General features: G+C 45.5%; 1 protein-coding gene across 7 annotated transcripts in view; it reads right to left on the bottom strand.

Moving 5' to 3' along the window:
* Positions 1 to 8,818, bottom strand: part of GALNT13 (polypeptide N-acetylgalactosaminyltransferase 13) — a 550,270-nt gene extending 541,452 nt beyond the window's left edge. For 5 of the 7 annotated variants that reach the window (XM_059927894.1, XM_059927896.1, XM_059927891.1 and 2 more), the window contains exon 1: positions 8,430 to 8,818. The gene's annotated coding sequence lies outside the window, so the exon portion shown is untranslated. Of the gene's footprint in view, positions 1 to 7,572; positions 7,658 to 8,429 lie in introns of all 7 variants that reach the window. The other 2 variants (XM_059927892.1, XM_059927893.1) reach the window with 2 other exon arrangements.
* Between the last annotated feature and the right edge of the window lie 3,851 nt (positions 8,819 to 12,669).

Genomic DNA, 12,669 nt, shown 5'->3' with positions numbered 1-12,669 from the left:
ACAAATTAATATAGATATTCTATAATGTATAAAGCTTACAAAAAACATATTTGAGAAAAAAATCCAGAAGTTTCAGGAGGATTTTTCCAATACTAATATTTATGAAAATATTAGTATTTCCTAATGTAATTTAAACAATTTATGAATAATACTGCAGGAAAATAAGCTATTTCTTATTAGGTTAGTTACAGATGTAGATCTTAGTTATAGATTGAAGTCTATATATAGAAATCCTACTTATAGATTTTAATTTTTTTTCTTTTGTCTGCATCACTGTGTGTTGTTTTTTGTTTTCTTTTTTACTGGGGACTGGGGCGGGGAGGGGGGAGGGTGGCCTGCACCTATGAAGAGACAAGAATGAATCTACTTGAAGAAAATCACTCTGATTTTTCCATATTTATTTTATTGTCCCTTTCATAATTAGTTTTCTTTCTTAATCTGGTGCTATGACTTCTAAAAGGTAAATATTTTTTGTTTCCAACTCTACAAATCTGAGTTTGTTGGTCAGATTTTCTTCCCTCACTTTCAAAGGCAAAACTTATTCAAATAGGAAACAAAACATAGAAACGCGGGCTCCATTTCCAATTCTGTTGCTTCATACTTTGTGACTTAAAGCAAATCATTTTAATCATTTCATCAAAATAGCATAGTCCGTACCCCGTCACTCATCAGCTTACCCTGGACAACTTACTTAACCTTTATGGGTCTCAATTTCCTTGCCTGTAAAATAGAGGTACTAATAAAACCTACTTTGGAGATTAAATGAATTAATATCTGTAAAGCACTCAGAACAGTGTCCAGAACATAGTAGCTTCTATATTTTGTTAAAGAAATAAAAATTAAATAAATCTGAAAAATGTACTAGATGTAGTTCGGTTGCTTGTAACCTCACTGTACAACAGACTCATCTGGAAAAATGTTTATGAAGATAGATCGTTATGGATCCATCCCAGGCAAATGAGAATCTGTATCAGTAGGATCTGACAACCTGCATTAAAACAAGCAAACAAACAAAAATCTCTTGAGGTAATTTCAATTTCCAAACTGGTTTGTCAGCAGTGACATTATACGATGCCACAGGTCAGTTTAATTACATCTCACACACTCCTTTTCTCACACAGCGTCCTTTTCCTCTTCAATGGCCGCAATAGTCACTATCCAAAGCCACTTGGGATTTAATAGCATCAGCCAGTTTTCCAAGAGCAGAAGTTTAGCTTTGGAATTTTCTTTCTTACCTAAAGCAAAACTGCTTTGTCCTCACCAAGGCAAACAAAGATGTAAAAAAGGAGCAAACTGATCCCTAAAGGCTGGGACATACTGGTTAAAGGGAAGGACAGAATAAGTTCTTAAGACATGCTCCTTTTGTTTTTGCCCAGCATTCATTCTTTATTCAAGGACACAGATTGGCACCATCTTAGTGACAGTGATTTGTGGTTAAGTGCCACGAAGGAACAAGTTGCCTCCAATTCTCCAATCCTTTCAATAAACACTGATGCAATAAACTGAGGCTAGTGTAATTGCTAGCATCCTTCCTAGGTACAAATCTTATTGCCCAAACTTCCAAGTAGAAAGAGAAGGGAATAGCTATATGGACAAAGTCATGAGTATCACAACCATGCTGGCCTGTGCTGCTTGGGTGCTCGGGATCCACTGGGTAGGCAGTATATCTAGTGGTTCAGCCTAAGGAAGTGTTCCCAATCGCAGGCTACAGAATGTGGTGAAATAAATTACCAGACTGTGATGAAATTTTCTTCAGTCTTTGTTAAATTAGAAAAATAAATGCAATGTAGAAAAATGCACAGGGAGCTAAATTTACTCTATTTTAAGAACTATATTTTGAGATTTAGTACTGCCACCTTAGTTGGTGTTACAATGTGCGGTCTTTCATAAAATGATGGTGATAAAAGACTTTTAAAAATCATTCTTACCATGCAAAAGAAAATGTTCACATGGAGGTTGATGCTCATTTTTTTTTTAAATTTTATTAGTTAGTGAAAATGTCAGACTGGGAACTATCAGAGCACTGGCTTCAGAGACAGACAGAACTGATGTGATCCCTGGCCTTAATGATACATATTAGCTGTGTGACTTTGAGCAAGTGACTCCTCATTTATACAGTGGGGATAGTAATAACTACTTACAGCTCATACGATTATGAGGATAAAATGTAGTTCAAGCTATTAGATGTTTACTTACTCACAATACAAGTGCAAAGTATGTATCCAATAAATTTTAGTTATTTTATCAGTTTGTAACTCTTCATTTTTAACTCCCTCATAAATAAGTTGAAATGGCTGTAACTTTACATATATTTTTTTCCAAGTATTTATTCCCAATTTTTTTCAGTCGACTAATGGCAGTACTGCATGCGGGTCTTGATAGTCATGTAAATCTCATCCTATGTAAAACTAATTATATAACAAAAATCTCAAGAGGAAATTAAGTTATTATTCTTCTGATCTACAATAAGATAATTCTCTCCATATGTCAAAATTCATTTCTTAACCAAAAAAAAGCACTGTGCTTACAATATCAAGGCAATTAATATTAGGCAAGAGACTAAGTTGACATTTACTACAGTCTCTGAGGTGTAATTTAGAAGATTTTGAATGTGCAGGCTGTGCTTTAAATTCTTCTATTTACAGTGGCTACTTAGCACATGTATTATGTTCACCAAAGTGCCAACGAAGAATTTAATCACACTCTTCCTATAATGTTCTACAAGATCTTAAATAAGATTTAAGTGACAATTCAATGTAGTTTAATGTACTAAACAGAGTCCCAATTAATTCTACATCATGTTAAAAGTCCTGATATATCTTGGACAGTTCCCATATATCTTAACAGTAAGCACTCCTGAAAAAAAACAGGAAAGAAGCCTGAGTATTTAATATGGACAGTGTGTTTAATTTTCTCACATAACAGAAAATAGAATCACAAATATGTTCACACCTATGATGGTAACAGTCACTACTTTCCCTACATCCCTCTCAAGCTATGTTGGGAGGATTAACCGTTAATACGGAACAATTTTTAACAATTGATACTTTGCATCTTGCTTTAGGTCTATTGTGAAGGGAGGACAATTATAGTAAACATCAAGAGAGAACCTGATAGTTCATGAGGTCTGTAATTATGTGGACATTTGAGTAAAGCTGGGCCCTCAGAGGAAAGTTAGGCTCCAGTAATCTCTTAATAACCTGCAGTAATAACTTTTAAAAATTAAGAATTTCAGCTTCAATAAATAGGTCCCAGATATACTAAAAAAAAAATTGGAAAACTCATAGCTAAAAATGAATTTTAGTTATTGTATTTAAAAGGGACATTAGAATACGTATTAATCACACAGAGGTCTTTAGCCACCTGTAATTATTTCTTGGTAATCATCTTGGACCAATTAAACATATTATTATAAATAAACTACCTTGAAAACATACAAATAGATATAAATTTGAATCAAGAAGAAGTATCAAATGAATAAAACCTATTTGATTATACTTTGCTCCCAAAGATAACTGCTTATAATGCCCTCAATGAATGACCAACTACTACTAAATTCATATGTGTATTCATTTTCACAAACTTCTTTGAATTCTCTAAGTACTAAAATTCGCAATGGAAAGCTGGACTCTTCAAAAATATATATGCCTGTTTACAACAGAATATTACTCAGCCATAAAAAGGAACGAAATTGGGTCATTTGTAGAGATGTGGCTGGACCTAGAGACTGTCATACTGAGTGAAGTAAGTCAGAAAGAGAGAAACAAATATCATATATTAATGCATATATGTGGAATCTAGAAAAATGGTATAGATGATCTTATTTGCAAAGCAGAAGTAGAGACACAGACGTAGAGAACAAATGTATCCATACCAAGGGGGTAAGGGGAGGTGGTGAGAGGAATTGGGAGATTGGGATTGACATACATACACTATTGATACTATGTATAAAATAGGTAACTAATGAGAACCTACTGCATAGCACAGGGAACTCTATTCCATGCTCTGTGGTGACCTAAATGGGAAGGAAATCCAAAAGAGAGGGAATATATGTATACATATAGCTGATTCACTTTGCTGTACAGTAGAAACTAACATGACATTGTAAAGCAACTATACTCCAATAAAAATTAATTTAAAAAAATAAATAAAAACACCACCTAAACCCTGAAAGAAAAATGTATGCCTGTAACTGAATGGCAGAAATACTTAACTAAACAATGTGCTTTAAGATAGAAATTGTAAATAGAAGTCTAATCTGCTAAAATGGTGAATGGTTTATCAAAGCAGACAGTACAGGATCTTTAAATGTGATTTATGTGTTCAAACATATGCTTAGTATGTATCTGGTGGAGAGAGCAGGGGGGATATTAAGAAATGTCATCAAATAGACTTCAGAGTCAATATGAGTATAAATATACTTAAGTCTTGATTTGATGCTTCACATGTGTTTATTCTGATGACAGGAAGCATTTAGAACCAAAGCCCAATTAAAATTCTTGAATAATTAGGCATATGGTCACTCAGATTTCAAAGTAGTGGTCCTGCTAGATCTCAATAGGTTTAAGATGTCTACACGTTCCTACTACTGATGGCGACATAAGCCCAAAAACGTGATGTATTAAAAGTCACAATCCAGAATTTGTTGTTTATTGCAAAAGGTGCCTCTTGAAAACAGGATGTTTAATAAGGCAAATTAAAGGACAAAACTATAGGATCTGTTCATTTTCATAAAGCACAATAAACACTTATCAGAGACATGTAGTATTGTTATTTATTTCACATGGTGGGACTTTATTCATACTTTACTCTCAGCCATTTTCTATACTTTTCTTGTTATTCAGAAATACCAATATCTTCTTCATTTTCCTAACTAGAAAGAATAAAAATATTCATTTATTTCATGTTCTCTCACCCTCTTCCTAAAATGCCAAAGTTTTAAAAAGCTGCAAAATCTCTATTACATGGAAATGTTCCTAGTACAACTACCACTTCTAAAAATCAAGGTGGCAAAATGGAAGCACTGTATTTCACTCTGACATAACTTTAACCTGAAAGTAATGTACATTAAGTTAGAAAGTTAAATGTGTCTCAATATTCTTATCAGTTAGAAATCAGAATGTAACTCAACCAATATCAGCATGTCCACCTTCACTATGTCTTTGCTATTTTTAAATACAAAAAAAACTGCATAGAGTATGAGTTGATTTATAAGTAATATTTTTAAAGCAAAATTGCCTTGAACATGCTCCTGAACAATACTCATGGTAAATCCCCAACTATTTTAAGAAGAAACTAACATATCATCAAAACAGCAATATTGCAGCACAGGAATTCCTACTAGTACATTGTATCAGGAGGCATTACATTTCCAGGTACTTTGGCAAATTCTCATATACATGTAGTATCACACCTCTCATATATATTTGAAGCAGTAAGGAAACCTATAAATTATTCACGGTAAGTGATTCAGTTTGAAGATCAGTTTATAGCCCCCAAATATTTTAAGCTGATACATCTGTTCTTTATATTAAAAAAGAGAACTTTTCACTTGTTAAAACCACAGGAAAAGGGCTTCCCTGGTGGCGCAGTGGTTGAGAATCTGCCTGCCAATGCAGGGGACACGGGTTCGAGCCCTGGTCTGGGAAGATCCCACATGCCGCTGAGCAACTAGGCCCGTGAGCCACAATTACTGAGCCTGCGCGTCTGGAGCCTGTGCTCCGCAACAAGAGGCCGCGATAGTGAGAGGCCCGTGCACCGCAATGAAGAGTGGCCCCCGCTTGCCGCAACTAGAGAAAGCCCTCGCACAGAAACGAAGACCCAACACAGCCGAAAATAAATTAATTAATTAATTTAAAAAAAAACACACACACACACACACAGGAAAGTATTCACTCGCAAATGATGTCATGCCCTAGTTCACTTTCAGGCAAGAAGGTTGAGAGAGGCCACCCATCAGAGCCTCTAAACTCATTTCTTTAGTTCTGCAGTGACTGTTAAAGAATATCAGTCAAGTTAAACACTTGCCCAGAGGGGCAAATTCAAGCAGCGAATGAGTTAAAACGACACAGAGGACTCACGTTTCAACATCCCTTCTACTAGTCTTCAACTCCCATTCATAAAAGACTAAATGAAACAAAAAAGAGAGGCAGAATTCAAGTTCTTGTATGTAGGCTTATAAGCATAGCTAGGTAACTTCAAAGCCAATAATTAGCTCCATGGTAATCAATCAACCAACAAGTTTCCAGCAAGCATTTACTAGTTTTCCTACATTGTGCTAGGGCCTGCATATCTGAAACAGCACCTGTCCCACTCTGGACACTGGGATCCAGAATTAATCTATACCAGCAGCACTGTGTTTCCTTTGGAAAAGCTTTCTTTTCTTCTCCCCCAAATCTTATCTAAGACACAGTGCCTCTACTTAAGCAAGCAGCTTAAGCCCTAGAATGGGATGAGCATCACAGAAATGGTGAATTAAAAACATTTAACTAAACAAGCAAAAGCAGCCAGGGAAAATTCTCAATGGAGCTGAAGGTGGGCAGGGGCATAAGGAAGAGATGTGAAATCCTGGTTTGTGGTGAATGGTGCAGAGAAATGCACGTTTCTTATGTTCAAAGCCCGCCTTAGGCTGTGAAAACTCTCCAAATCTATCCACCTCTGAAATCACTCTAACAGTTTCAATATTAAGGTTCTAATTCTGCAGGAGAGGAGGAGTTTGCAGAGATCCGGAGAAAGGAAAGATTAGTAATGCAACAGAAAAGTCAAGATGAAGAAAAGGAAAGGATGGGTGAAGGCAAGGAGAATGATCTGGGAAGATGAGAGATCAAAAGTAAGTCACCAATAGGTTGACCTTACTTTGCAATAGTCTGAAACCAGCAGGTTTCTCTAACACTAGAGGGCATGAACGCAAACACACACACACACACACACACACACACACACACACACACACACACGGTGGTGGGGGCAACCCTGAGCAAAGGCAGCCTTCATACAAAGCTGAAGATCTGGGGGCCCCAAGGATGCTCGAAATTTCAGGGGGCTCGGGCAGCCAAGTGTCTTTACCCCTGCAAATAAAATCTTCATGCTGTATTTGTGGGAAGAGTGACCGCGCTCTCTCCCAAGGAAACCGCTCAAGGATTGAGTGTTATGACAGTCGAAAGCAGGCAATCCCCAGCGCTCCTCTCCTCCGTCAGCAACACCTTTGCCTCAGGAAAGCTCCCACCCTTTCCAGGTTAGTTTTCCCTGGATCCCGAAGCTTCTGTGTTTATCTGCCCACTGTCTCCTCCTGTGGCTGCCTGTGAAGGTTGGAGATGTAGGCTCTCCACCTGGAAATTCAACTGATCCTAGTCAAAGAACGGGGTAAGGGGAGGGGCGCCCGCAGCTTTCGCTGTCCAAACCAGCAGCCTCCGTGCGCCCGGGTTCGTGGCAGCGCAGCTCCCTCGGACCCAGGGAGGGGAGGCGGCCCTCGCGACCCTCATTCAGCCCCTCGACTCTATGACAGCCCAGACAAGAGCCCTCTGTTTCCAATCCCCTCGTCCCTTCCGGCCCCGAGAAGGGAGGTCTCCGTACCTGGAGATCTCTGTACCTGGAGGTGCCCAGAAGGTGGGCCGGCCGGGGTGTGCTCTCCTGGACAAGGAGCCTCGGGATCTGGGAGCTGGTGGTGTTCGGGAGGACCAGGCAGGAGAGGTAAGAGAGGGAGACAGAGACAGGCAGCGAGAGGCAGAAACAGAAAGAGAAAATACGGCAAGACGGAGAGACAACGGAAGAGACAGAATAACAGGCACACGGGGACATCCCAAGAAAAACAGGGAGAAAGAGAACGAAAAAGGAACAGTGAGACCCGGAGCGGGTGCGGTGAGCCAGAGAAAGAATCAGAGAAAGAAACCGAGTCAGAAACAGACAGAGAGACTGAGAGGCAAAGGAAAGCAGAAATAGAGAGGAAGGCAACCGTCGAGGAAGACAGCCGAGACCCAGCGCGTCCCCGGTGTCGGACGGACGGTGTAGAAGCGCCCGCGCACCGCAGCCCCCGGCCGCCCGCAGCTAGTGGGAGAAAGTTGCCGGGGCGGGAAGGCCGAGCCGCCCCCGGCGCCGAGCGCCACCGGAACGCAGAGGGTGGCCAGCGCCCCCCAGCTCGGCCGGGTAGCGGAGAAAGCAGGGTAGAGGGCGGGCGGCGGTAGAAAGTTCCGCGCCTCTCGGTCCTCCCTCGGCACCTGCAGCAGCGGGAGAGCGGGCTTCGAGAGCCCGGGAGGCCGCCTTACCGGGTTCGCCGGCGCCCCCGCCCCGGGACCGACCCGGGGCGCTCGGCTCTGAGCCCTGCCACCCGCTGCGGGACTTTGCGGCGCCCACCCGGGCACTCCGGGCCGCCCAGAGAGGACTCGCCCCAGACAATCAGAGGAAGAGAGGGGAAGCAAGAGAGAGACGGAGACCTGCTATCGTGGCCAGGGATCCCGCGAAGAGGGAACGGCGGTCCACGCACGGAATTCAGCCTCCGACCCAGACCGGCAGGCGCCAGCCGGCCGCGCCGAGTGCGGGGCGCGCGGAGCCCGCGCTCACCTGGAACCCGCGCCGGCCCGCGAGCGCCGCGCGCAGCCCCGCTTCCCGCCCGCGCCTCTCTCTTCACACTTCCCCGCGAGCAGAGCGAGCCGGCTCCGGCCTCGGCCAGCCCCGGAGAGGCGCCCTCATAGCGCAGCGGCGGGCTGGAGGGGCTCCGCGAGAGCGGGCGCCGAGGCCGAGGAGGCGCAGGAGAACGAGCGAGGGCTCCTAGCACATTGTCACCTCGGCAGAGACGCCGCCACCGCCTGGTCACTTCGCCCCCCTGCCCCCTCCCACCCCAGCCCGCTCCCTCCCAGCCCCTCCTCCTCGCGTGGTTCCTCCCCCTCCCGTAGCCACAGCCTGAAGGCCTCTCACTGGGCTAGTATCATTTACGTAACCAGCCCCCCCGGCCCTCCTCCCTCCCAGCTCCCGCTCCTCCCCGGGCTTGGGCGGTGCGCACAGAGCGCGCTCCAGCTGCTTCTGGAGCTGGCGCTCCTGCGATGTGCACAAGTCCCGCGATAGTTGGCAGTCACGGCCCCCAGCTGCAACCGAGGGGTCGGCTCTTTTCCGCCGAGAGCGTCCGGCGACCCCTGGTCGCCCCCGGGCCCCACCGTGAGAAAACAGGCTTGTGTGCACTGTGCCGGCCCAGTGCACCAGAGCGCCTCTTAGAGGGGTGCTGGCGTGGGGAGGCGGGGTGCAGGGGCTCGCAGACGGCCCTCGGGGAACGCTCTAGCAACCTCACCCCCGCTGTCGGCTCTCCAGTGGAGAGATGCTGCGGGGAACTTGAGGTTTAGGCGCCCTGAAGCAGAAAGGACAGACAAGAGTTTGACCTCCTGTCCATTACAGTTCGTTTACCCTGCCAGGATCCTAGTGTTCTGGCTAGCGACAGCTGCTGCCACCAAAAGCACTGTAAGCGACTTGGAAACGCAAAGCGCTTCCTTGTGCTCTTGAATTTTTTAGGGAGCGGTAAAGAAAAAAGCGAGGCTTTTAATTCCTTTCTCAGTCAGGAAGATAGGGTCTTTGACACCACACACACACACACACACACACACACACATACACACACACACATGCACACACACGGGCGCCTGAATGCTTGCATTTCAGAGTAAAGTTACTGTGTAGTGTCATAAAAAGTCCATGATACTAAATGAGTTAAAATACATGTAAGGATTTTAGAACAGTGCATGGAACAAGGCACAAATTTAAGATTGAGGTATTATTAGCATTCTGAGACTTGGGACCTATCCCCCACTGCCATGTGGGAGGGACTCTTCTAGGAAATTGGGGTTGCTGAGTTCAAGTCTCTGCTTTGCCATTTATTCACTTTTGGCTCTTGGTCAGTTTTGGTTCTTGACTTAATACAGTTTCAGTTTTCTTATTTGTAAGAGGGGGTAACAGGGGTCCTTTCCTCCTCTCACAGGGTCACTTCATGTTGTCTTAGCTCCGTCTTTTTAGTTTATGTGGCAAAAGTAGGGGAGGATATGAGACCTACTCCAAAACTATTAAGAGCCATATTGTACAAACATATTAATTTTAATCTAGTATGTCAATGACATTCTTGATTATATTCATGAAAGGCAATTTTTAGAGATGTTATCTTTATATCCTTTTATGAATCAATTATTATCTAAACTGGTATGATAATAACTATATTAAATGTTTCCTCCTACACTGTCCATCCTGCCCAACCCCCCGCCCCCATCTCATCAATTAGGGAGCATCTACCAGAGGGGTTTCTGTGCATGTGTGAGGACACAGGGTGCCACTCATAACACCAAGGACACTGGTCTTTTTCTCTATTGCTTGCTGTTGTGAGTTCTGTCATCACATCACTCACCTCTGTATGGCATATTGAGAAAAGTTATGGACCAGCAGGTAAAAGATTGAGCTTCTAACGCTGGCAGAGCCACTTATTAGACATATGTCCTTGAAAAACATATAAGCCCCCATTCTTACATTCTTCATCTCTAAAAAAGATAGCGGAGGAGAGAAGATGGCGGAAGAGTAAGACGCGGAGATCACCTTCCTTCCCACAGATACAGTAGAAATACATCTACACGTGGAACTGCTCCTACAGAACACCCACTGAACGCTGGCAGAAAACGTCAGACCTCCCAAAAGGCAAGAAACTCCCCCCGTACTTGGGTAGGGCAAAAGAAAAAAGAAATAACAGAGACAAAAGAATAGGGACGGCACCTGCACCAGTGGGAGGGAGCTGTGAAGGAGGAAAGGTTTCCACGCACTAGGAGCCCCTTCGCGGGCAGAGAGTGCGGGTGGCAGAGGGGGGAAGCTTCGGAGCCACGGAGGAGAGCGCAGCCACAGGGGTGCGGAGGGCAAAGCGGAGAGATTCCCGCACTTCCCGCACGGAGGCTCGGCGCCGAGCAGCACTCACCAGCCCGAGAGGCTTGTCTGCTCAGCCGCCGGGGCGGGCGGGGCTGGGAGCTGAGGCTCGGGCTTCGGTCGCAGGGAGAGGACTGGGGTTGGCGGCGTGAACACAGCCTGAAGGGGTTAGTGCACCACAGCTAGCCGGGAAGGAGTCCGGGAAAAAGTCTGCAGCTGCCGAAGAGGCAAGAGACTTTTTCTTCCCTGTTTCCTGGTGCGCGAGGAGAGGGGATTCAGAGCGCCGCCTAAACGAACTCCAGAGACGGGCGCGAGCCGCAGCTAACAGCGCGGATCCCATAGCAACAGGGGCGCAGAGGGAAAAACGGAGAGACTCCCGCACAGAGGCTCGGCGCCGAGCAGCGCTCACCAGCCCGAGAGGCTTGTCTGCTCCCCCGCCGGGGCGGGCGGGGCTGGGAGCGGAGGCTCGGGCTTCGGTCGGATCGCAGGGAGAGGACTGGGGTTGGCGGCGTGAACACAGCCTGAAGGGGTTAGCGCACCACAGCTGGCTGGGAGGGAGACCGGGAAAAAGTCTGCAGCTGCCGAAGAGGCAAGAGACTTTTTCTTGCCTCTTTGTTTCGCGGCGCGCAAGGAGAGGGGATTCAGAGCGCCGCCTAAACGAACTCCAGAAACTGGCGCGAGCCGCGGCTATCAGCGCGGACCCCAGAGACGGGCGTGAGACGCTGGGGCTGCTGCTGCCGCCTCCAAGAAGCCTGTGTGCGAGCACAGGTCACTCTCCACACCGCCCCTCCCAGGAGCCCGTGCAGCCCACCACTGCCAGGGTCCCGTGATCCAGGGACAACATCCCCCGGGAGAACACACTGTGCGCCTCAGGCTGCTGCAACGTCACGCCAGCCTCTGACGCCGCAGGCTCGCCCCGCCTCCTCTGTACCCCTCCCTCCCCGCGGCCTGGGTGAGCCAGAGTCCCCGAAGCAGCTGCTCCTTTAACCCCGTCCTGTCTGGGCGGGGAACAGACGCCCTCAGGCGACCTACACGCAGAGGCGGGTCCAAATCCAAAGCTGATCCCCAGGAGCTGTGCGAACAGAGAAGAGGAGGGGAAATCTGTCCCAGTAGCCTCAGAAGAAGCGGGTTAAAACTCCACAAACAACTTGATGTGCCTGCATCTGTTGAATACCTGAATAGACAACGAATCATCCCAAATTCAGGAGGTGGACTTTGGGAGCAGGATATATTAATTTTTCCCCTTTTCCTTTTTTTTTTGTGAGTGTATATGTATATGCTTCTGGGGGAGATTTTGTCTGTATAGCTTTGCTTTACAATAGCTTTATTTTACTTCACTATATTATAGCTTCTTTCTTTCTTTTCTTTCTTTCTTTCTTTCTTTCTTTCTTTCCTTCCTTCCTTCCTTCCTTCCTTCCTCCTTCCTCCTTCCTTCCTTCCTTCCTTCCTTTCTTTCTTTCTTTCTATTTTTTCTCCCTTTTACTCTGAGCCGTGTGGACGAAAGGCTCTTGGTGCTTCAGCCAGGCATCAGGGCCGTACCTCGGAGGTGGGAGAGCCAACTTCAGGACACTGGTCCACAAGAGACCTCCCAGCTCCACGTAATACCAAACGGCAAAAATCTCTCAGAGATCTCCATCTCAACATCAAGACCCAGCATCACTCAATGACCAGCAAGCTACAGTGCTGAACACCCTATGCCAAACAACTAGCAAGACAGGAACACAGCCTCATCCATTAGCAGAGAGGCTGCCTAAAATCATAATAAGGCCACAGACACCCCAAAATACACCA

The sequence above is a fragment of the Balaenoptera ricei genome, chromosome 7 (assembly GCF_028023285.1).
Source record: "Balaenoptera ricei isolate mBalRic1 chromosome 7, mBalRic1.hap2, whole genome shotgun sequence".
Classification (NCBI taxonomy): Eukaryota; Metazoa; Chordata; class Mammalia; order Artiodactyla; family Balaenopteridae; genus Balaenoptera; species Balaenoptera ricei.
This window is presented reverse-complemented; position numbering and strand designations above follow the sequence as displayed.